General features: G+C 45.0%; 1 pseudogene; it reads left to right on the top strand.

The window, feature by feature from the left end:
* Positions 1-19,801, top strand: part of LOC123102693 (probable leucine-rich repeat receptor-like protein kinase At1g35710) — a 35,843-nt pseudogene extending 16,042 nt beyond the window's left edge.
* Positions 19,802-23,213: the final 3,412 nt, after the last annotated feature.

Consider the following 23,213-nt stretch of genomic DNA (forward strand, 5'->3'; position numbering starts at 1 on the left):
TCGTATTCAGGGAACCCATGGCCAGGATAGCTGTCGTCGTCCTCTTTTTCTTCATTGTCTTCCATCATAACCCCTCTTTCTCCGTGCTTGGTCCAAACATTATAGTGGTGCATGAAACCGGACTCAAACAGGTGGACGTGAATGGTTCTTGACGTAGAGTAATTGCGATCATTCTTACAGACAGCACATGGACAAGGCATAAAACCATCCGCCCGCTTGTTTGCCTCAGCCGCAAGCAGAAAAGTATGCACGCCCTCAACGAACTGGGGAGAGCATCGGTCATCGTACATCCATTGCCGGCTCATCTTCATTACACAACACCGAATAGACAAAATTAATACAAGTTCATACATAAAGTTCATACAACACTTAAATGCAACAAACAAATAACTCTCTAGCTAAAGCATTTAAATGCAACAACAAATGCGATCAAGATCGCAACTAAGGTAACAATTGATCCAACAGCATAATGATACCAAGCCTCACTATCGATGGCATATTTTCTAATCTTTCTATTCTTCAAGCGCATTTTCTCCATCTTGATCTTGTGATCATCGACGACATCGGCAACATGCAACTCCAATTCCATCTTCTCCCCCTCAATTCTTTTCAATTTTTCTTTCAAGTACTCGTTTTCTCTTTCAACTAAATTTAACCTCTCGACAATAGGGTCGGTTGGAATTTCCGGTTCACATACCTCCAAGATAAAAATATCTATGTCAACTTGATGGGCATAATTTGTCATAAACACGAAATGCAACTAATAGTTTTAAAAGAGAATATACCACATCCGAATCATAACAAGGACGAGGGCCGACGGGGACGGATATCAAAACCATGGCACTATGTATAACAAACAACGTACGGGTAAGATAATTATTACATGATTAACTATATATCCAAATCACACAAACATCAATTTTTATATAAAATTACATGAACAAGAGGCTCACCACAAGGTGGTGCCGGTGACGGGACGGTGCGGGCGATCGACGGTGGTTACGATGGAGATTTAGAAGGCACTAAGTAAACCACACCTACATATGCAAACTAAGTGTTATTTTTGACCTCAGGTTGCATATAAATCAAATACTAGCACATATATATATTTCCTCCCAAATTACTAAACTCACAAATTAGTAACTATACAAAGCATGGGAAGAGCTAATCTAGCAATGAGAGTTGAAAGGACAAAGTTGCTAACCTTTGTGATCATTTGAATGGATGGGGGCCTTCAAATCTTGACAAATATTGGGCAAAATTTGTGAGGAGCTCGAGGGGAAAGGGGAAGAACAGAGGAGAAGTGAGGGGAAAGGGGAAGAACAGAGTGGCTCGGGTGGACGAAGGGTTTATGTACGTCGACCTATAGTACCGGTTCGTGGCACGAACCGGTACTAAAGGTGCTGGAGGGGGCCCAGACTGACAACATCCTGCCACCACCCTCATTAGTACCGGTTCGTGGCACGAACCGGTGCTAATGAGAGCGGCCCGGCTAGCCATTGGAACTGGCACTAATGTATACATTAGTGCCGGCTCTAATACAAACCGGCACTAATGTGCTGCACGTTTGACCCTTTTTCTACTAGTGGTGCTGAAGAAAGAGACCTATTCTCCGTTTGGAATTTTGATGGAAGATTAGAATTTGACGATATTGTAAGGGCAACAGAAAACTTCGACGATAAGTACATCATTGGAACATGAGGATATGGCAAAGTCTACAAGGCACCACTCCAAGACGGGCAGCTAGTTGCTGTGAAGAAGCTTCATCAGACCGAACAGGAGTTGGATGACGAAAGAAGATTTCGACGTGAAATGGAAATCTTATCACAGATACGACAATGAAGCATTGTGAAAATGTATGGATTCTGCTCCCATCCAGCGTATAAAATTCTTGTCTATGACTACATTCAGCTGGGTAGCCTCCACAAAACATTGGAAAATGAGGAGCTAGCAAAAGGCTTAGATTGGCAAAAGAGAATTGTTGTTGCAAATGATGTGGCTCAAGCAATATCTTATTTGCACCATGAATGCAGTCCACCTATAATCCATCGAGATATCACAACCAACAACATCTTGCTTGATACAACCTCCAAGGCTTTTGTCTCGGATTTCGGCACAACAAGGATTCTTAAGCCCGATTCGTCAAACTGGGTGTACTAGCAGGAACGTATGGCTACATAGCCCCTGGTATGTACTAGCATAACATTTATTCTCACATCAGATGCATTCATCTCGGTGCATTTGTTCCCAATTCTAATGTTTTGATTTTCTGCAGAACTATCACATACATCTGTTGTGACAGAGAAATGTGATGTCTATACCTTTGGTGTTGTTGTGCTAGAGCTTGTGATGGGGAAGCATCCAATGGATCTATTGGACGGTAGTTTACCAAGCGAGGAACCAACTATACTGGTGAATGATATTCTGAACCAACGACCGACAACACCAACAACAACGGAAGAGAATAGCTTAGCTCTGCTCATCAAGCTGGCCTTCTCTTGCTTGGAATCTTCTCCATAAGCAAGGCCAAACATGCAGGAGGCATACAAAACACTCATCCAACGACCCTCTTCTAATCCATATCACGTGCCTTTCAGCGCACTGCAAGTAAGGGATGCCTGTTGATATATTATCTGAATTCTAGTGAGAAGCCGATTGAGGTTTCCGTTTTGCGTCGAGTCACTCATATCCCACCTATATATGTTGAAGTCTATAATTCTCACATGTCATCTCGTAGGTTTTATTTCTAGCAAAAACAAAACCGGTACATGCAGTGTGAGCCTGTTCACGACATGGCCGGATCAGTAGCTACATGCTGTTATGATCACATCGTGGGATGGCACGAGTACCGGCGTAGCGGCTTAAAACTTGAGGCATGGTCAAGGGACGTGGGATGGCATGTCCGTGAAGCTTGGTCATAGCGCAAGATTAGGATCTTTCTGTTACTTAATTGAGCTAATGAGCTGTTTAAATAAATAGGAAAACAAAGCAAACAATCTGCAACGTTATACGCGGCACAAATATCCTGACTTTCCACTGATTCTTCTCCCTCCCGTTTATGCTCCAACAACATATACTTCAGGATGAGTTCATGACTTATTGTAAGTCTGTGTTTCTAGACACTCCTGATAAAGTGAAAGATACGTTTGCCCATGGTTTTCCCACAAGGGTTTTCTAACAATGCATAAATATAATTTGTTTGACCGGTTGCTTCTAAAACATATGTGGTCTCTATGCTTATATTTGTTTAGACATAATGCTCACATGTGACACTTTGTTCCGGCTATTGTCTGCAAGGGTACTTGGAATGGTGTACAATTTTTTATCTACTTTTGCTCCCATGAAGGTGAAGATGGCGAAAACGAAATCCAAAATTGGCATGAGATGATGAAGTCCCGATTTATTGTTCTCTAGGAATCAAAGTAAAATACCTTGGACAAAGCAGAAACAATCATAATAATCAAATGGTTGATGCAAACGAGAACAAAAGAATGTAAATACATGAAGCTAGGTGCAGAAAAAAGGAAAATTACCACCGGAGTAAGCAAAAGGACTTCGTCATCCCGTCCAGCTCCTCATGGCAGCTAGTCGGCTATGGAGTAACCAGGTGGAGACGGACGATCTAGCGGAACTCGAGTTACCGCCGGTGTTGGTTTCTGACAGTGTGTCACCGATGATACTTGCATCTCCGGGGACGGACTCCGAGATGATGGTGTTTCCGGGGATGGAGCTTGGTTGGGCTGTCGAGCTTTGCTTCGAGGGTGGGGAGGATCATGGGCAGGAGGCCCTCCGTCCCCCCGCTACTCTTGATCTGGGTGGTGCTTCTCTGTGGATGAGGAGTCCGGCGATGCCGTGTGTAGCTGTGGACGTGCCTCACGCTGGTGGAGGTGCCGGACCAGGAGGGGGCGTGGGCAGGTAGCCTCCGCCCCTACCTCTCCCTTGGCGGACGTGCTGCACACCGGAGGAGGTGCCGGATCGGGAGGGGGCGTGGGCAAGTGGCCTTCGCCCCTACCTCTCCCTTGGCGCCCCTGGAGGGACGGCCCCTGCTCGGGCCCTGTGCGGCGGTCTTGGAGCGAGATGTCCGGGCGCGCCGAGCCCTGTGGCGGTGATGGCTGGGGGAGCTTCACCGGTTCTGCCGACAATGCAGGGCAGCACTCCGGCTGATTCAGCTCAGTTGAGCCCTGTTGGGGGCGGGCAGGAGGCCCTACCCCGAACGGGGCCACACGGGATGACATTATCGCTTTTCAAGGGATTCCAGATCCTGTATCCGAAGGTTGACGGATGAGCTGTCCCCTCCAGGATCAGCCGGATGGACATCAGCTACGGTGCGCCATGCGGGCGGCCAAGCTTCGTGATATTGAGGTCACTACGGTATGTCAGTCAACACTTCCAATTCTATCTTGCATTTTTCTAATGATGAGATTATTCATAATGCAAATCAGTTGGGAGTATCCCTGGGTAGTAATGATAATGAAGTTTCTAAATCCATTAAAGATATCCTAGATCTTGAAGCGGAGCATGCTTTAGAGATGATTAGAAACCTAGCGGTTGTCAAACCTATGAACAATTCAGATTTAGATGCTTTGGGGTTCAATGTGCTTGATAGCTTTTGTGCGGATCTCGCACCCTCTCTTCCTGAGATTGAGGAGGATGAGTATTCTACTTCCCCAATTGATTCCATTCTTGCAGATTCTCAGGTGGCTAGGTCCACTGAGCTCGGTTGTGAGGACCTGGTAGAGGACCAAAACAAGTCTAAACGCAAGTGGAATCGAAGGATTTATCCGGCTTCGGTCGTGCGTAGAAGTGCTAGGATCCCGACCACTAAAAAATTTCATGATGAAATATGAAAGGAATTTTTTGGAATAGCATAGGTCTTAAGGACTTGGCTAAAAGAAGATTTATAGAGGATGCTTCTATAGAACACAAATTGGATTTTATTGCCCTGTCTGAAACTGGAAGGGACAATTTCAACCCCCAGTTTCTTAGTACTCTTTCGGGAGGGGTTGATTTCGATTCGCATTGCCTACCTCCAAGAGGAAGATCTGGTGGGATTTTACCTAGGGTTAAATGCGATTCGTTGGAAGTTCAAATTGTTGTCATGGGAGATTTTGCGATTAAGGTTCGAGTTTGGTCGAAGGCTGATGGGTTTAATTGGGCTTTGGTGGCGGTGTATGGTGCCACGCAGCCTGAACTCAAACCAGACTTTTTGGCGGATTTAGTCCGTATTTGCAGTAACGAGCAGCTCCCAATCCTGATTGGGGGTGATTTTAACATTATCCATAGACGAGGGGAAAAACAATGATAACTTTGATGGCAGATGGTCGTTTATGTTTAATACAATTATTAAAAGCTTAGACCTTCGAGAGATTGAGCTTTCTGGTAGAAAGTTCACATGGGCCAATACATTACCATCCCGACATTTGAGAAGTTGGACCGGGTCCTAGCGAGCGTCTAGTGGGAGCAGAAGTTTCCCCTAGTGATGGTCCATGCTCTCTCTCGCGCTATATCCGATCATACCGCATTATTGGTTGACTCGGCAGAGGCAACGCATGTGGGGAACAAGAATATGTTTTCTTTCGAATCAGCGTGGTTTGAAAGAGAAGGATTCCTGGATCTAATTGCAAGAGAATGGGCTAAAGATTCAGGAGGGAGATGAATGTTGAGAGATGGCAGAATAAGATTAGGCATTTAAGGCAGTTCTTACGGGGTTGGGCCAAACACCTGAGTGAGATATATAAGGCTGAGAAGGAAAGACTCCTTTTAGTTATTCAATCCCTAGATTTAAAAGCTGAGTCCTCCATTTTAGATACCAGAGAGCTGGAAACTAAAGTGGAGGCGGAATTAAGACTGAAAGAACTACTTCATGAGGTGGAATTGAAGTGGGCTCCGCGAGCTAAAGTTCACAAAATCGTCCAAGGGGATGATAACACACAATTCTTCCACATGATTGCGAATGGCAATCATCGAAAGAAGAGAATCTTTCAGCTTGAGCAAGATGAGGGGACGATTTTACGTCAGGAGAACCTAAAGGTATATATCACCAATTACTATAAGCAGTTGTTTGGGCGTCCCGAGGATAATTTCGTATCCTTGGATGAGTTGAGGATTGAGGATGTTCCCCAACTCGCAGCAGATGAGAATGACATTTTGACAGCCCCATTTTCAGAGAAAGAGGTGTTTGAAGCAATTTCACAAATGAAAAATAATTAAGCTCCAGGACGGGATGGTTTTCCGGCGGAGTTTTATAAAAAGTGATGGCACATCATTAAGGGGGACTTGCTCTCGATGTTCCAGGATCTATTCTCGGGACAGTTACAGTTGTTTCACTTGAACTTCGAAACAATTACTTTGCTTCCTAAGAAAACAGAGGCCGTGAGGATTGAGCAATTTAGGCCGATCTGTCTTCTTAATGTTAGCTTTATAATTTTCACCAAAGTTGAGACTAATAGGCTTACGCAGATTGCGCATTCTGTGGTGCAGCCGTCTCAAACTGCTTTCACGCCGGACAGAAACATCCTAGAAGGGGTTGTGGTTCTGCATGAAACGCTCCATGAAATCCAGACGAAAAAACTAGATGGAGTGGTTTTCAAAGTGGATTTTGAGAAAGCGTACGACAAGGTAAAATGTCCATTTCTTCAGCAGGCCTTGTGTATGAAAGGATTCGATCAGGCCTGGAGAGACCAGGTAGATTATTTAACGCAAAAAGGGAGTGTTGGAATCAGGGTAAATGATGACATAGGTCATTATTTCCAGACACACAAGGGGCTGAGACAAGGAGATCCGATGTCACCAATTTTGTTCAACATAGTCGTTGACATGTTGACAATTCTAATTGGAAGGGTTAAGGATGATGGCCAGGTAGGTGGCCACGTTCCGCATTTAGTTGACGGGGGAGTGTCCATCCTATAGTACGCTGATGATACTATCATCTTTATGGAGCATGATTTGGCTAAAGCTAGAAACATGAAGCTAGTATTATGCATGTTCGAACAATTATCGGGGTTAAAGATTAACTTACATAAAAGTGAATTGTTCTACTTTGGAAGAGCTAAAGAAGAACAACAAGCTTACAAGGAATTGTTCGGGTGCGAATTGGGGTCTTTACCCTTCACGTATTTGGGTATAAAAATCCACCATCGCAAGCTTTCAAACAAGGAGTGAAAGTGCATTGAAGATCGATTTGAGAAAAAACCGAGCTGCTGGAAGGGCAAGCTTATGTCATACGGAGGACGATTGATTCTGATTAATTCGGTTCTCACAAGTATGCCTATGTTTCTCTTGTCCTTTTTTGAAGTACCAGTTGGAGTATGGAAAAGCCTAAATTTCTATCGATCGCGCTTCTTCTGGCAGAGTGATGAATTAAAAAGAAAATACAGACTCGCTAAAAGAGATATCATTTGTAGGCCGAAAGATCAAGGGGGTCTAGGCACTGAAAATTTAGAGGTGAAGAACAGATGTCTTCTCAGCAAGTGGTTGTATAAGTTATCTGTAGAGAAGGATGCCACATGGGCCCAGATTCTTCGTAATAAGTACCTTCAGTCCAAAACCTTGTCCCAGGTGACGGTAAGACCGACTGATTCGCCTTTTTGGAAGGGACTGATGAGAGTGAAATCAGTCTTTTTAACAGGACAAAATTTGTAGTTGGAAATGGTACTTCCACAAGATTCTGGAGGACACATGGCTAGGGGAGACGCCCCTTGCAATCTGTTAGAGCATGACCGGACGGCCGTATCCGGCCGTTCTGATTCTTCCGCCTCAGCCACGTCCGCTGCTGCTTATCTTGGCCTTCACGCCAAGTCTCATATAGATGGCATGATATCTTGTGTACATGGAAACTGCTTGTAACCTGATTGTATCTCTGTAATGTATATATAATTATATATACATGAATATGAGACGGACGAGGTATGCGATCAGCAGCCCGTTCTTTCCCAACTTACATGGTATCAGCCCGACCGGTCCTCTCCTGCCAAGAACTCGATCTCAACACCTAATCCTCCTCAGCACGGTCGCTTCCCTCAGCCCCCACCCTCCCGATCACCATGAACGCCGACGATCTGAAAAAGCTCGAAGAGGAGCTCAAGAACCGCGAGTCTATCGTGCAGGCTCGCGAAGAAGAACTCAAGCGCCTTGATGAGGAGAAGGGAAAAACTGTCCTCATCCCCTCTCCTGCACCCTCCTCCTATGCTGCCTCCATCAAGACCTATATGTCCCCATCACTCTCGATCTTCAAGACTCCAACTACGTCAAGTGGCGTGAGCTGTTTCTCGTTGCCCTCGGACGCTATGGCCTCTCCAATCACGTCCTCGGCGATGCTGCCGCCACCCCCTCTGACACTTCGCCTACCTCAGATTGGGGGCGCGATGACTACACCGTGCTCTCCTGGATCTATGGCTCGATCTCTCTCGAGCTGTTCGGCATCATCATGGCGCCAGGATCCTCCGCTCGACAGATATGGGACGCCATCGCCAATCTGTTCCACGACAACAAGAAGAGTCGCGCCCTTGCTCTCGATGCTGAATTCCGCAACACTCCCCAAGGCGACATGACGATCTCCGAGTATTGCGCCAAGCTGAAGAATCTTTCTGATGCCCTTGCCGACGTGGGGCAGACTGTCTCCGACGAGACCCTCGTCCTCACCCTGTTACGCGGCCTCAACGAGCAGTATGCACACCTGCGTACTTTTCTTCCGTTTCAGGTGCCGTTCCCTTCCTTCCTGCAGACCAGATCAGCACTAGTTCTTGAGGAAGCACAGAAGAAGACGGACGCCAAGAACGCTACTGCCACGGCTCTTTGGGCTAGCGGCAACAGCATTCTTCCAAGCGCCGGTGGCGAGCGCGCACCTTCCGGGGGCGCAGGACGAGGCAGCTCGGTCTCCTTCAACAGCAACGGCCAAGGCTACCGCAGCGGCGGCGGCGGCGGCGGCGGCGGCGGCGGCCGTGGACGTGGCCGCAGCGGACGCGGCCGTGGACGCAGTGAACCATGGATGTTCAATCCGTGGACAGGGCTGCCAACTCGTGCAGGCCACGCCCAACACCCGGCGCCGTCCCAGCCTCAACCATGGCAGCAGACACGTGCATGGCGTGCTCCAGCTCCAGGACTCCTTGGTCCTCGTCCTACAAGCACTTCTCAAGCATATGCAGCATATGCTCCAGCAGCTGGCTATACCAACACGCAGCTACAGCAGGCGCCACCTCCTCTCAATTTCCAGCAGCAACAGCTCGACCCCGCGCTCGTCACCGCCCTGAATAACATGCACTTCCCCAACAACGAATGGTACATGGATTCCGGCGCTTCCTCCCATATGGCATCCGATCCGGGTAAACTTCAATCTCTCACACCCTCCTCCGCTCACACAGTAACCGTTGGCAACGGCGCATCTCTTCCCATTACTCATATTGGTTCCCAAACACTTGCATCTCTCTCTAAACCTCTCTATCTTCGTAATATTCTTGTTGTTCCCAACATTATCAAAAATCTCGTATCTGTTCGTCAATTTACCATTGATAATTATTGTTCTATTGAATTTGATCCCTTCGGTTTTTCTGTGAAGGCCCTTCCATCCAGGACCGTGATTCTTCGATGCAATAGCTCCGGACCACTCTACCCTCTCCACCAACCAGCACTTGCTGAAGCTCACGCCATCATCGCCTCCACCTCGCTTTGGCATCGTCGACTTGGACACCCCGGCGATCACACCATGTCACGTCTCAATAGCTCCAAGCATATTTCTTTCAATAAAGGAGGGCCTCCCCTCTGTCATGCGTGTCAGTTAGGCAAACATGTTAGGCTACCATTTTATGCTTCTCAAACTTCTACTACTCGCCCGTTTGAAATAATTCATTGTGATTTATGGACATCCCCGGTCCCTAGCACTTCTGGTTTTTGTTATTATCTTATCATCGTCGACGACTATACACATTATTTTTGGAGCTTTCCCCTACGCAAAAAGTCTGATGTTTATGCCACCTTCACTGCCTTTCATGCCTACGCTCGTACCCAATTTAATCTTCCTATTTCTGCACTCCAATGTGACAATGGTCGAGAATTTGAAAACTCTAAACTAAATACATTCTGCACCACCCATGGCATTCTTTTTCGCCTATCTTGTCCTTACACCTCCCAGCAAAACGGTACTGCCGAGCGAGCAATCCGTACGACTAATGACGTCATTCGCACACTTCTCTTCCAAGCCTCCATGCCACCATCTCTTTGGGCCGAAGCCCTCCATACCGCCACCTACCTCATAAATATTCGCCCTACAGCCGCACGTAAATTTTCAACACCATATACCCTGCTATTCGGCCTCTCTCCATCTTACAATGACCTTCGAGTATTCGGTTGTCTTTGCTACCCTAACACATCCTCCATTTCCCCTAATAAGCTCAGCGCCCGCTCAACTAAATGTGTTTTTCTTGGTTATCCTACACGTCATCGTGGGTACCGCTGCCTTGATCTCACAACCCGGCGTATCATTATCTCGCGTCACGTTATCTTTGACGAGACCACATTTCCCTATGCACCTGAATCCTCTCCTACACCAGCATCACCACCCCCTGCTCTATTCGATCCACCACCAGCCCCTCAATACGTGCACCACCCAGCAGCTCATGCTCCAACGCCAAGCACTCCACTCAATTCATCTCTCCATGTACCAGCTGCCCAACCCACTATGCATGCACCCGTTATGCATGGTTTTCCCGGCCACACTTCCCAAAGCATCCAAACAGCCACGCCTAGCTCACCTCCTCCCGCCTCTCCACCACTAGAGGGTCCTACATCTCCAGCCGAACCACCATCTGTAAGTTCTCTGTCTCAAACGCAATCTGCTACACTTCCGTCTGAATCAACTACACATCCAGCGCCACCACTTCATCGTACACGCTCAGTAACCGGCCGGCTTCCACCACCAATTGATCGCCTTAATTTATCAGTCATCACAACCTCTCCCATTCCGCACAACTATCTCACTGCCCTACGTGATCCCTCTTGGCGACACGCCATGCAGGAAGAATTCGACGCTCTCACACTCAATCAAACTTGGCAATTAGTTCCTCCCCCTTTAGGTGCTAATATCGTTAGCGGAAAATGGGTCTTCCGTCACAAACACAATCCCGATGGTTCTCTCTCTCGCCATAAAGCTCGGTGGGTTGTTCGAGGTTTCTCTCAGCAACATGGGGTCGATTTTGACGAGACTTTTAGCCCCGTCGTCAAACCTACGACCATTCGTATTGTTCTTTCTTTAGCTACATCCCACTCCTGGCCGATCCATCAACTAGACGTTAAAAACGCCTTCCTTCATGGTCATCTTGATGAAGTAGTCTACAGCCAACAACCATCCGGCTTCGTGGATCCTCAACATCCCACTCATGTATGTCGTCTTCTCAAATCCCTCTATGGCCTCAAACAGGCACCCCGTGCATGGTTTCAGCGTTTCGCAACCTTTGCTCGCACAATGGGATTTACTGAGTCCAAGTCTGATGCCTCTTTATTTATCCTTCATCGCAACAATAGCCTAGCCTATCTTCTTCTTTATGTCGATGACATCATTCTCACCGCTTCTACTCACACACTCCTACAGTCTATCATCCAGTCCCTTAGCACCGAATTCGCCATGAAGGATCTCGGCACCCTCCACCACTTCCTTGGTATTTCTGTAACTCGCACCGCCTCTGGTCTTCATCTATCTCAACGCCAATATATTCTCGACATTCTCTCTCGTGCAGGTATGCGCGACTGTCATCCCGTCCAAACTCCTATCGATACCAAGGCCAAATTATCCGGTTCAGTTGGCACTCCCGTCACTGATCCCTCTCTCTACCGGAGTCTTGCAGGAGCTCTTCAGTACGCCACTCTCACTCGTCCCGAAATAGCCTATGCTGTTCAACAAGTTTGCCTTCATATGCATGATCCTAAAGAGCCTCACTTCCATCTAATTAAACGCATTCTTCGATACCTCAAAGGTACTCTCCATCATGGTCTTCTCATACACCCTTCTTCATCCCATTCTCTCACTGCCTACTCCGATGCCGATTGGGCTGGATGCCCGGACACCAGACGTTCGACGTCGGGTTTTTGCATGTTCCTCGGTGATAATCTTATCTCTTGGTCCTCGCGACGCCAAACAACGGTGTCACGCTCTAGTGCGGAGGCGGAGTATAGAGCTGTTGCAACGGCAGTGGCTGAATCTTGCTGGGTCCGCCAATTACTACATGAACTTCATCGACCTATTGCTAGTGCTACCATTGTCTATTGCGATAACGTCAGTGCAGTTTATCTTTCTGCCAATCCAGTTCAACATCGTCGCACGAAGCATATCGAGCTGGACATTCACTTTGTTCGTGAGAAGGTTGCTCTGGGTGCCGTTCGTGTTCTACATGTCCCCTCGTCCTCTCAATTTGCGGACATTTTCACCAAAGGACTACCGACGACATTATTTCATGACTTTCGGACCAGTCTTCACGTCGCTGCTCTCCCGGTTTCAGACTGCGGGGGCGTGTTAGAGCATGACCGGACGGCCGTATCCGGCCGTTCTGATTCTTCCGCATCAGCCACGTCCGCTGCTGCTTATCTTGGCCTTCACGCCAAGTCTCATATAGATGGCATGATATCTTGTGTACATGGAAACTGCTTGTAACCTGATTGTATCTCTGTAATGTATATATATACATGAATATGAGACGGACGAGGTATGCGATCAGCAGCCCGTTCTTTCCCAACTTACACAATCCAATATACTTCTCTCTATAATACTTTAAGCGAAGAGACGCTTACGTTGCAACAGTACTACAGTCCAATCCTCTTAATATTCAATTCGGGAGGACGCTAGCGGGAAACCGTTGGGAAGCTTGGCTCCATCTTGTGAGAAGATTGATGGATTTCCACCTTTCTCAACAGCCCGATCAGTTGTGCTGGAAACTAGCTAAGAATGGTGAGTTTTTGGTTAAATCCATGTATTTGGATATTATCAACACTAGCGTTATTCCTAGTTCGAAACATGTTTGGAAAGTCAAAGTGTTTGTGTGATTTGTCCACAAACAAGTCATCCTAACTAAGGACAATTTGGCGAAGCGCAACTGGACTGGATCTAAAAGATGTTGTTTTGTGATAGTGATGAATCAATCAAACCTCTTTCTTGACTGCCCATTGGCAAAAAATTTGTGGAGGTCGGTCCACATAGCTTTTAATATTACTCCTCCGAATTCTATCAACACGTTGGGATTGATGCAGAAACAACGAGGCATATCCGTGTAGGAGTATGTGTTTATTATGGGTAGTTTGGAACTGCTGAAACGACTTGGTTTTTAACAGAACAACAAATATTCTTTTCTTGTAGGTTGTTTTCAGGGTCATTACACTCATCCGTATGTGATCGTTACTCACTCCGACGGAGATCAGGGAGCATTTGGTTACTGGATCTATCCGATGGGAGACGGTAGCACGGGCTATCTTCAGCCGGTTTGGATGGCGGTCATGTAATAGGATAGGTGTTTAGTTTCCTATCTTTTGTTTTGCCTGCCGGTTGTGGCTGTCCTGTTTTTGCTTTCGTGCTCTTTGTGAGCATTTTTTTATTGATACCTCGAGACTTATGTTGGACCTTTTGATTATCAATAATATGGCCGTATGCATCATTCTAATGCAGAGGCCGGGGCAAACCCCCTTTTCGGGAAAAAAATCCTATAAAGGTGACGCGCACATGAATGTTTACAGCAGCTGCATCGACTCAACTGCTGTGTTTTGACTGACTTACTGCCCGACGACAACACACACACCGGTAAAAATATAAATAGAGTTACCGTGTTGGGCGAAGTCACATCCCCAAACGGAAACACAACATGTGAACTGTTGGCTGCAGAATACGAGCTTCGTTCAATTTATGCCTGCTGCTCGGCCTGTGCCTTCTCCTCTCGCAGGAAGAACATGGGCCGCTCCACCGAGGCATCTCACTGAGGTTTCAACATACAGCCCTCCTCAATTGGAAAGCTACACTTGTAAGTCCACCGTTGCAGATGAGCTCTTGGCAGGAATCTATTTATATATATAAAGCACTTGAAGGGTTAAGCAGAAAATAGAGAATTTCCTAGAAAATACCACAATAATTAGAAAGATCTAGCCGTTTAATTCATAGAAAAATAAACATAACCGTTGGATGGAGGATTTTTTTTTCTTTAACACCAACCAATGAAAAAATACCCACCTTTGCCATTACATATAAGAAACCTTTTCAACATTATAATAAAAGGAACGAAATATGTATGTGGCAACCGTGTGGCAGATTGCAAAAACTACCTAACGCATCCAGCACCGTTAGATTCGATCGCGCGCACCCGCCTTCCCCACCGGATCTGTCGACGCGAGCGGTGGAAGAGTGGTCAACGCGGCGATGCGGGCGCGCGTCTCCTCTGAACGAGGATGCATGCGACGGCGCTGGCGACTTCCAGTGGGGAAGGCTTGGGTCTGGACGGCGTCGCGGGGCCGGCTGGATTTGGTCGAGGACAGGCAGAGATAATCGTCGGCGGCGAATGGCGGCGCAAGGGCTCTGTCTCGGGGCTAAGGTCGACCAGGGCGGTCCATGCGAGGAAGAGACGAGGGAGAGAAGAAAGAAACAGAGAGGAATGGCTGGGAATAGAAGGGAGGAGGGGGACGGCTGGGTTTCTGACCTGCTTCGGCGGCCGGTTGTTACCGGCGGCGTGGAGGCTCGTCGTCTCCTCGTTGGACAGCGCCGCGACGAATTTGGCAGCGGCATGGCTCATCGGCGACGCCGGCGGTGGCCATCTCGTGACTTGCCGCTGAAAAATAGAGTAGCTGTTGTGCACATCATCGATGGATGAGACCTATGCGCAAGCGCCACTCCCACTCCGGTCGGATGTGAAACAGCCAGCAAACGGCAGACCCGGCTATGTCATCCCTGTTTCTTGATCCAGAATTTCTACTATCCGCTTGTGTACGAAAACGGTGCAGTGAAACTGCTGCTAATTTGCTTAGATGTCAGTTGTTTGAATTCCTGTACTAGTTGTAGGTATTAAATAAGTAAAAGTTGTTTTTGCACGGTGCTTGATAGATTAATCAACATGTTTACAATGCTACAAGGTTGCTTGAAGTTTAGTTGGTTGAAATTCAGATAGGAAACTTAGGTTCAGTCATATCAATTTCATATTCACATAGAAAATGTTGGTTTCTATATGATTTAGGCAGTTGAAATTAAGAGATAAAATTCAGCGCTATACGAAAATTAGTTTCTCCACATTACACTACTTTCTTGGTTCTGAACATCATCTATCTTGTTGGATCTTGTTAACCATCATCGTGGTAATTTTGACCCGATGAAAAAAAACTTGTTGAAAAACATAATCTCAATAATTTTTTGTGTACATAGCATTGGTAATATGTGCACTACAAACTATATAACTTACATACAAACACCACGATAACTTTGAGTCGGAGGAAAACAATGTTGAAAACATACCTCCAGTGACTTCTATGTAAATAGCACGGTAATATGTGCCCCGAAGACCTGATAACTTAGGTGCAAACACCGTTGTATTCTGGACCCAAGAAAAAAGTTGCTGAAAACATACCCACGATAAATTATGTGTAAGTAGCATGGTAATATATGCACCACAGACATTATGGCCCTGTTTGGTTCAGCTTTTATCGATGGATTCCGCTGCCGTGCAGCAGAATCTCAACCAAAGGGCGAACCCAATAGAATCTGATTTCAGAAATCCGCTGCCAAAATCTGAACCAAAAGCGGAAGCAGCCCAGGACGTGCTTTCCAAAATCTAATTCCGCTGCGGGCCAAAATCTGAAAAGGCTGTATCAGCTGGTTTGCCAAATGACTTGCATCTTTTCCACAGCAGATTTTTCATAGCTGCTTTTAGAAATCAACAGCCGAACCAAACAGGGCCTATAACTTAGGTGAAAACACCATGGTAACTTTGACAATGGCGTAGAAAATTGTTAAAATGATCCCCGGTAATTTCTATGTAAATAGCATGGTGGCATACACACCGCATACCTGATAACTTAGGTACAAACACCACGGTAATTTTGACCATCGATTTTTTTTAAAAAAAATATGCCCTCGGTGACTTCTGTGTAACTAGTATGGTAATATATGCACTGCATACCTGATAACTTAGGTGAACACACCATGGTAATTTGGATCCGAGATTTTTTTTGTTGAAACATACCCTTGATAAATTTTTATAAATAGCATGGGATATACCCATCACAGACATGATAACTTATGTCCAAAACACCATGGTAACTTTGTAACCAGTGTGAAAAAAGTTGATGAAACATCCCCAGGTAATTTTTGTGTAAATAACATGATATTTTAAGCATCGCGGACTCAAACTTACTTACAAACACCATGATAGCTTTGACTCAGGAGAAAAGTTGTTGAAAAACATACCCTCGATAACTTATGTGAAAATAGCACCATCCAACTCGATAACTTACATACAAACAACATGGTAACTTTGACCAATGTGGTAAAAGTTTGTTGAAAATACCCTCCCCCGCCCCTGATAACTTATGTGAAATTATCTCAATAATATACGAACCGCATACCCCGATAATTAACGCACAAACACCGCGGTATATTTGACCAACGATTAAAAAAAGTTGTTGAAAACCGTACCCCAGGTAATTTATGTGAAAATAGCACGATAAAATATGAATTGCATATCCGATAATAAACGCACAAACACCGCGGTAACTTTGACCAATGATAATTCACGATACACAGACATGATAACTTACATCCAACACCATAATAAGTTCTTAAAAATATACCCTTGATAATTTCTACGTAAACATCACGGTAATCTTCCTCTTCTTTCTGATGATAGCCCTTGGCCACAAGCCTAGCCTTGTACTTTTCAATCGTACCATCGGGCCTAAGCTTGTTTTTGAACACCCATTTACAACCCAATGGTTTACAGCCATAGGGGCGTTCAGTGATTTCCCGTGTCCCGTTAGCCATGATGGAGTCCATCTCGCTACGGACCGCTTCTTTCTAGTAGTCAGCATCCGGAGACGCATAAGCTTCTAAAATAGAAGTGGGAGTATCATCCACAAGGTATACAAGGAAATCATCACCAAAAGATTTTGTAGTCCTCTATCTCTTGCGCCTACCAATGGTTTCCTTGTCATCCTCCTCGGTATTTCCATCATGTGTTTGTTCATAATACTCCATCAGAATGGCAGGTTCAGGAGTCTCATCAGATTCCAGCCTAGAAGTGCTTTGCATATCTCTCATAGGAAAAATATCCTCAAAGAATGTAGCATCTTTAGACTCCATAATCGTACCGACCTTCACGTCAGGTACCTCAGATTTCACTACCAGAAATCTATAGCCGACGCTATTCTTAGCGTAGCCCAAATTAATGCAGTTCACGGTCTTTGGTCCAAGCTTACGCTTTTTGGGGATTGGCACATTGACTTTCGCCAAGCAGCCCCAAGTACGTAAGTATGAGAGTATCGTTCTTCTCTTTTCCCATTGTTCATAGGGAGTGATCTCATTGTCTTTTGTTAGAACTTTATTCAGGACATGACATGATGTCAATATAGCCTCCCCCCCACCATGCCTTGGATAAACCCGATGTATCTAACATGGCATTAACCAAATTTGTTAGAGTACGGTTTTTCCATTCGGCAACCCCATTTGATTGAGGTGAATAGGGAGGCGTCCTCTCATGAATAATTCTGTGTTCCGCACAGAAAGAATCAAACTCATTAGAGAAATACTCTCCACCACGATCTGACCGAACTCATTTTATTTTCTTTTCAAGTTGATTCTCAACTTCTGCCTTATAGATTTTAAAGTAGTGTAGAGCCTCATCTTTAGGGTTTAAAAGATATACATAGCAACATCTAGTAGAATCATCTATCAGTGTCATGAAGTATCTTTTTCCACCTTTAGTCAATACACCATTCATCTCACAAAGATTAGAATGTATGAGTTCTGACGGCGCCACATGTCTCTCCTCCGCAGCCTTATGGGGCTTGCGAGGTTGCTTCGTTTGCGCACACAAATGGCACTTAGAACCTTTGGCTAAAGTGAAACTTGGGATTAAATTCAATTTTTCCGACCGCATCATACTACCAAAACCAATGTGACAAAGACGTTAATGCCGAACTTCTGTTTCATTAACACTCGAATGAATATTGTTCACGACTTTATTACAAAAATCAACGAGGGAAAAGCGGAATAGACCTCCGCATTCAGAACATTTTCCAAAAAATAGTCCATATTTCGTAACAACTACTTTATTAGACTCGAATACCAATTTAAACCCTTCTCTACATAGAAGGGAACCACTAACGAGATTCTTCTTGATGGCGGGGACATGCTGCACATTCTTCAGTTGCACGATCCTTCCCGAAGTAAACTTCAGATCGACCGTGCCAACACCATGAACGAAGCACTCGCGCCGTTCCCCATCAGTACGGACCCGTTCCATGTGGCCTGATAAGAAGAAAACAATGAAATGTCATCACACACATGAATATTTGCACCTGTGCCAATCCACCAATCGGTATACTGACAAACTGAAAATACAGTAAACAAATTACCGTACCCGGATGGCCCACTCTCATCGTTGATCACAATCATGTTGACAGTCTTGAAGTCCTGTCATGGCTTCTTAAACTTGTTTGGGCACTTGGCAGGCCAATGTTCATCTGAACCACAAGTGAAACAGCCACCCTTCTTATTATCTTTCTTGAAGGTCTTCTTGCCCTTCTTTTTAAACTCGGTATTCTGTTGGACACCAGTCTTCCCCTTGGGCTTGTGAGGGTTGAAGTTCTTCTGCACCACATTGGCAACAGAGGTCCCTTCGGTCCCTTTTCTGTGCGAGTCCTTTGCCCTCGAACAAGGCACAACTCCAAGACGGGCAGCTGGTTGCTGTTAAGAAGCTTCATCAGAACGAAGAAGAGTTGGATGATGGAAGAAGATTTCGTAGTGAAATGGAAATCTTAACACAGATCCGACAACGAAGCATTGTCAAAATGTATGGATTCTGCTCCCATCCAGCATATAAATTTCTCGTCTACGATTACATTCAGCAGGGAAGCCTCCATGGAATATTGGAAAATCAGGAGGTAGCAAAGGAATTAGATTGGACTAAGAGAATTGCTCTTGCAACAGATGTGACTCAAGCAATATTATATTTGCACCACGAATGCAGTCCACCTATAATCCATCGAGATATCAAAAGCAACAACATATTGCTTGATACATCCTTCAAGGCTTTTGTCTCGGATTTCAGCACGGCAAGGATTCTTAAGCCCGATTCATCAAACTGGAGCGCATTCGCAGGAACATACGGCTATATGGCTCCTGGTATGTATGAGTATAACCTTGTTTCTCACATCAAATGTATTCATCTCTATCCATTTGTTCCTGATTCCAGTGACTTGATTTTGTGCAGAACTGTCATACACATCTGTTGTGACAGAGAAATGTGATGTCTATAGTTTTGGCGTTGTTGTGCTAGAGCTAGTGATGGGCAAGCATCCAAGGGATCTCCTAGACGGTAGTTTGTCGAGTGGGGAAGAAGCTATGTTGGTGAAAGATATTCTAGACCAGCGGTCGATGACACCAACAACAACAGAAGAGAAGAGCTTAGCTCTGCTCGTCAACCTGGCCTTCTCTTTCTTGGAATCTTCTCCACAAGCAAGGCCAACCATGCGGGAGGCATACCAAACGCTCATCCAGCAACCTTGTTCTAGTCCAAGTCCCGTGCCTTTCAGCGCACTTACATTACAGCAAGCGATGCATGTTGATGTATGATCCAAATTCTAGTGAGAAGCCAGGGTCTATCATGGTGGAGGTCGATAAAATGTTTCCACTTTTGACTTGAGTCACCCATATGCCACCTATATATACCCCATGTATTTCAACATGGGATGGGTTGATGGCTTATTATAAGTCTACGTATTTTTAGACACTCCTTATGCAATGAAAGATAACCATCGTGTGCCTGTGGTTTTTCCCGCAAGGGTTTTCCATGTAAAAATTGGTGTCCTGTGTTCTTGATATTTCTCTTTTTGTTCGCTTGCCAATTTCTAAGAATGCAAAAATATAACTATATTGTAGGTAGCTTGTAGAATACAAGTAGTGTTTATACTTATATTTGCTTAGGTGTAGTATCCACATGTGACACTTCATTTGGGTTGTTGTCTGCAATGGTGCTTGAAATGGTGTTATATTTGTCTCTTTTTATCTACTAATTTCTCCCATGAACCTAAAAACTAAAAAAATGGAATCCAAAACTGGTGTGGTATCATGTAGTCCCGCTTTGTTGTTCTCTGGGAATCAAGATAAAAATACCTTGGACTAAGAAGGAACGATCACAATGAACAAATGGTCAATGCATAAACGTGAACAAATGAATGTAAACACATGGGACTAGGTGCATAAAAATGCGAAATTACCACTGAGGAAAAGGACTTACGGAGGTCTGTAGGGCAGAAGTATTAAGTCCTTGTACTTATGATGGAGCATTGTGTCCAGATTTCAAGCATCGGTTGTCGAGATTGATATGGAACAAATATACAACCTTCTTTTTCTTCATACCTAACACAAACTTAACAAAGGATGAGATGAGATGAAAAGCCCCAGGTGACAGACAACAGGAGGGCTAACAATGTCCCATAATTTCATTATCAAAAAAGTAGATACCAATTCACCTCAGAATTCAACCCAACTAGTGCAATCACAGACAGACAATGCTAACAACATGATGTACAGCCATATAGAGAACAGCTCGCTTTATCACTCACTATTATTATTCCAAACCAATGGAAAAAGACATTACATCGTTCAATCACTACCGGACTCGCGGCCTATGCCTACAGCCAAGGGCCGTCGGCATAGGTCATTTGCCGTCAGTATAGATCTATGCCTACAGCTGCCGTCGGCATAGCCCCGTCGGCGTAGATCACGTCAGCGTAGATGTGTCAGACCGTCGACGTAGTATAGCCGTCGGCATAGGGGCCTATGTCGACGGCCGTGGGCCAGTCGTCGGCATAGTTTAGCCGTCGGCAGTGTTTTCCACCTGACGGCAACGGACGGCGCCGTCAAAAGCGCTGACGAACCAGGGGACGAAATGTGGCAGAGGTATGCCGACGGCAAAGCCGTCGGCATACCTCTGCCACGTGTCGCTCCGGTGTGCATCCTGGTGGCAGGGCTATGCCTACGGCAAAGCCGTAGGCATAGTCCTCGGCCAGGAGCTACCACATGGCATTTATGCCGACGGCTTTGCTGTAGGCATAGATGCAACCATATATTCATGAATAAACAAGACAAGTGATATTGCAAAAACTGAATAAAAGAAACTATATTCATAATAAATGAAGCATTGCAATTATTTGGCCTGAATAATAAACAATAGACTTGTATTAATATGAATGTCAACTACAAGCATTCAGGAATTACACTTAGAGGAAAAGGAAATATAAGAAGAAAGGAAAAGTCCTAAACTAAACCTATACTAAACTATCTACTTCATCTTCTGCTTCTTTCTTCTAGTTCATCAACCTACAAAACAAGAAACAACAAATAGGAAAAACTTGAGTAAGGTTAAAATGTAGCATTCCCCTTAGGGAAATGCCTTTGCTGTAGGAGCTAGCACTTAGGAGTTTGGAAACATTAGTCAAACCCCAATCAGATTAAGTTGATAAAAGAAACATTAGAAGAGAGCCAACACTGCATAAATGGAGCCAATGGAACAGTAACCAGCAAGGCCAAAAGGAACAGGTTCAATTGGCAGTAAGGAATAACCCAATAGAGAAGTAAAGCCAGCAAAGTATAGATCAAAGCTAAACCCAAAGATCAACTCAAATTAGCACTAACTCCATGATTGGGGGATCCCTCGATTAAGCTTGGGTTAGTTTTCAGATGAAATCCAACTAACCCACTACTAACCAACTAACCCAGAGGTAGGGTTTGAAGTAGGGATTGTCCTCAGGAAACCTAGTAGTGCTAGGACTATTGCATCATTGGATCAAGTACTGCAGCAACTGCTGTTAAGTAACGGTGAGAGCCTCAGGACACCATCATTGGCATGGCAAGATTAAGGAGCACCTGTTCTTATCAGTGAGAGTATGAGAGAGAGAAAGAAAGTGAAGAGACCAGTGTAGCATCTGTTCAAATCAGATTTAAGAGAGAGGGAATTGGCAAGGAAAGATACAGTCCATAACCTGCAAGAATAAATAGGCCATTGATAGCACATTTCCTAAACATCTACCGTAAGCAGAAGTGCAGAACACATACACCCACTTACACATGGGTACTATTCTGTATATAGGTACACAAGCACAACACATGGACCTGGTATAGATAGAGTATAAGCATGCATCTAAATCATCTGAAACATCTGAAATAGCTAAAGCAAAGAAAGAGTTAACACTACATGCAACCATGAGGACTATATCGTGTACAATATACAACTAAACCACTAGTAGATGATGTACTAAACCATACAAGAAATACCAATACATGGTATTTAGATAAAGACTAGTATATATAAAACACACATACCAGCTTGAAAGAGAAACTATAATTTTATACCACTATAGGAGCAAATCATGAACTACAGAGTAATTGCAGTAAAGAGATGAATCAGTATATGTTGATCAATAAGAAAGTTACATCTATATACAAATGAAGGACTATATCCTTTATAAGATAACAAAGAAACAGTAGCACTTGTACATATGAATAAATAGAACCAGCAGCCAACTAATAAAGAAACTAGCATGTGCTATATGACAGGAACAATAACATCTATAAGACCAAGATAACTGCAGTGATAGACCCACAGTAGCATAGAATTTCTTGTAATCAGTCCATAGACATGAACTAGAACTAGAATATGAACATGTAAAGCAGCAGGAGCATAAGTAGACCAAAGTCCACATTGCCAAATCCATAAAGATAGCACAGTAATCAATTGAGCAAATAATAGGTGAGCCAACCTTCACCAAGCACTAACAGGACACGCGGAGGAGCATCAAATCGACCATGACATGCCCGAAGAGAGTAGTACGCGCAGGGGAGCAGAGGGATTGAGGAGCTTACCATAAGCAACGCCACCACCATGGTTGCGGTGTGGCCAAATCACCGCCGTCGCACGGTGGCAGGCGATAAGGTAGTCGAGGATGACGGATCTGGGGCAGTAGCACCACAGGCAAAACCCAGG

The sequence above is a fragment of the Triticum aestivum genome, chromosome 1B (genome assembly GCF_018294505.1).
Source record: "Triticum aestivum cultivar Chinese Spring chromosome 1B, IWGSC CS RefSeq v2.1, whole genome shotgun sequence".
Classification (NCBI taxonomy): Eukaryota; Viridiplantae; Streptophyta; class Magnoliopsida; order Poales; family Poaceae; genus Triticum; species Triticum aestivum.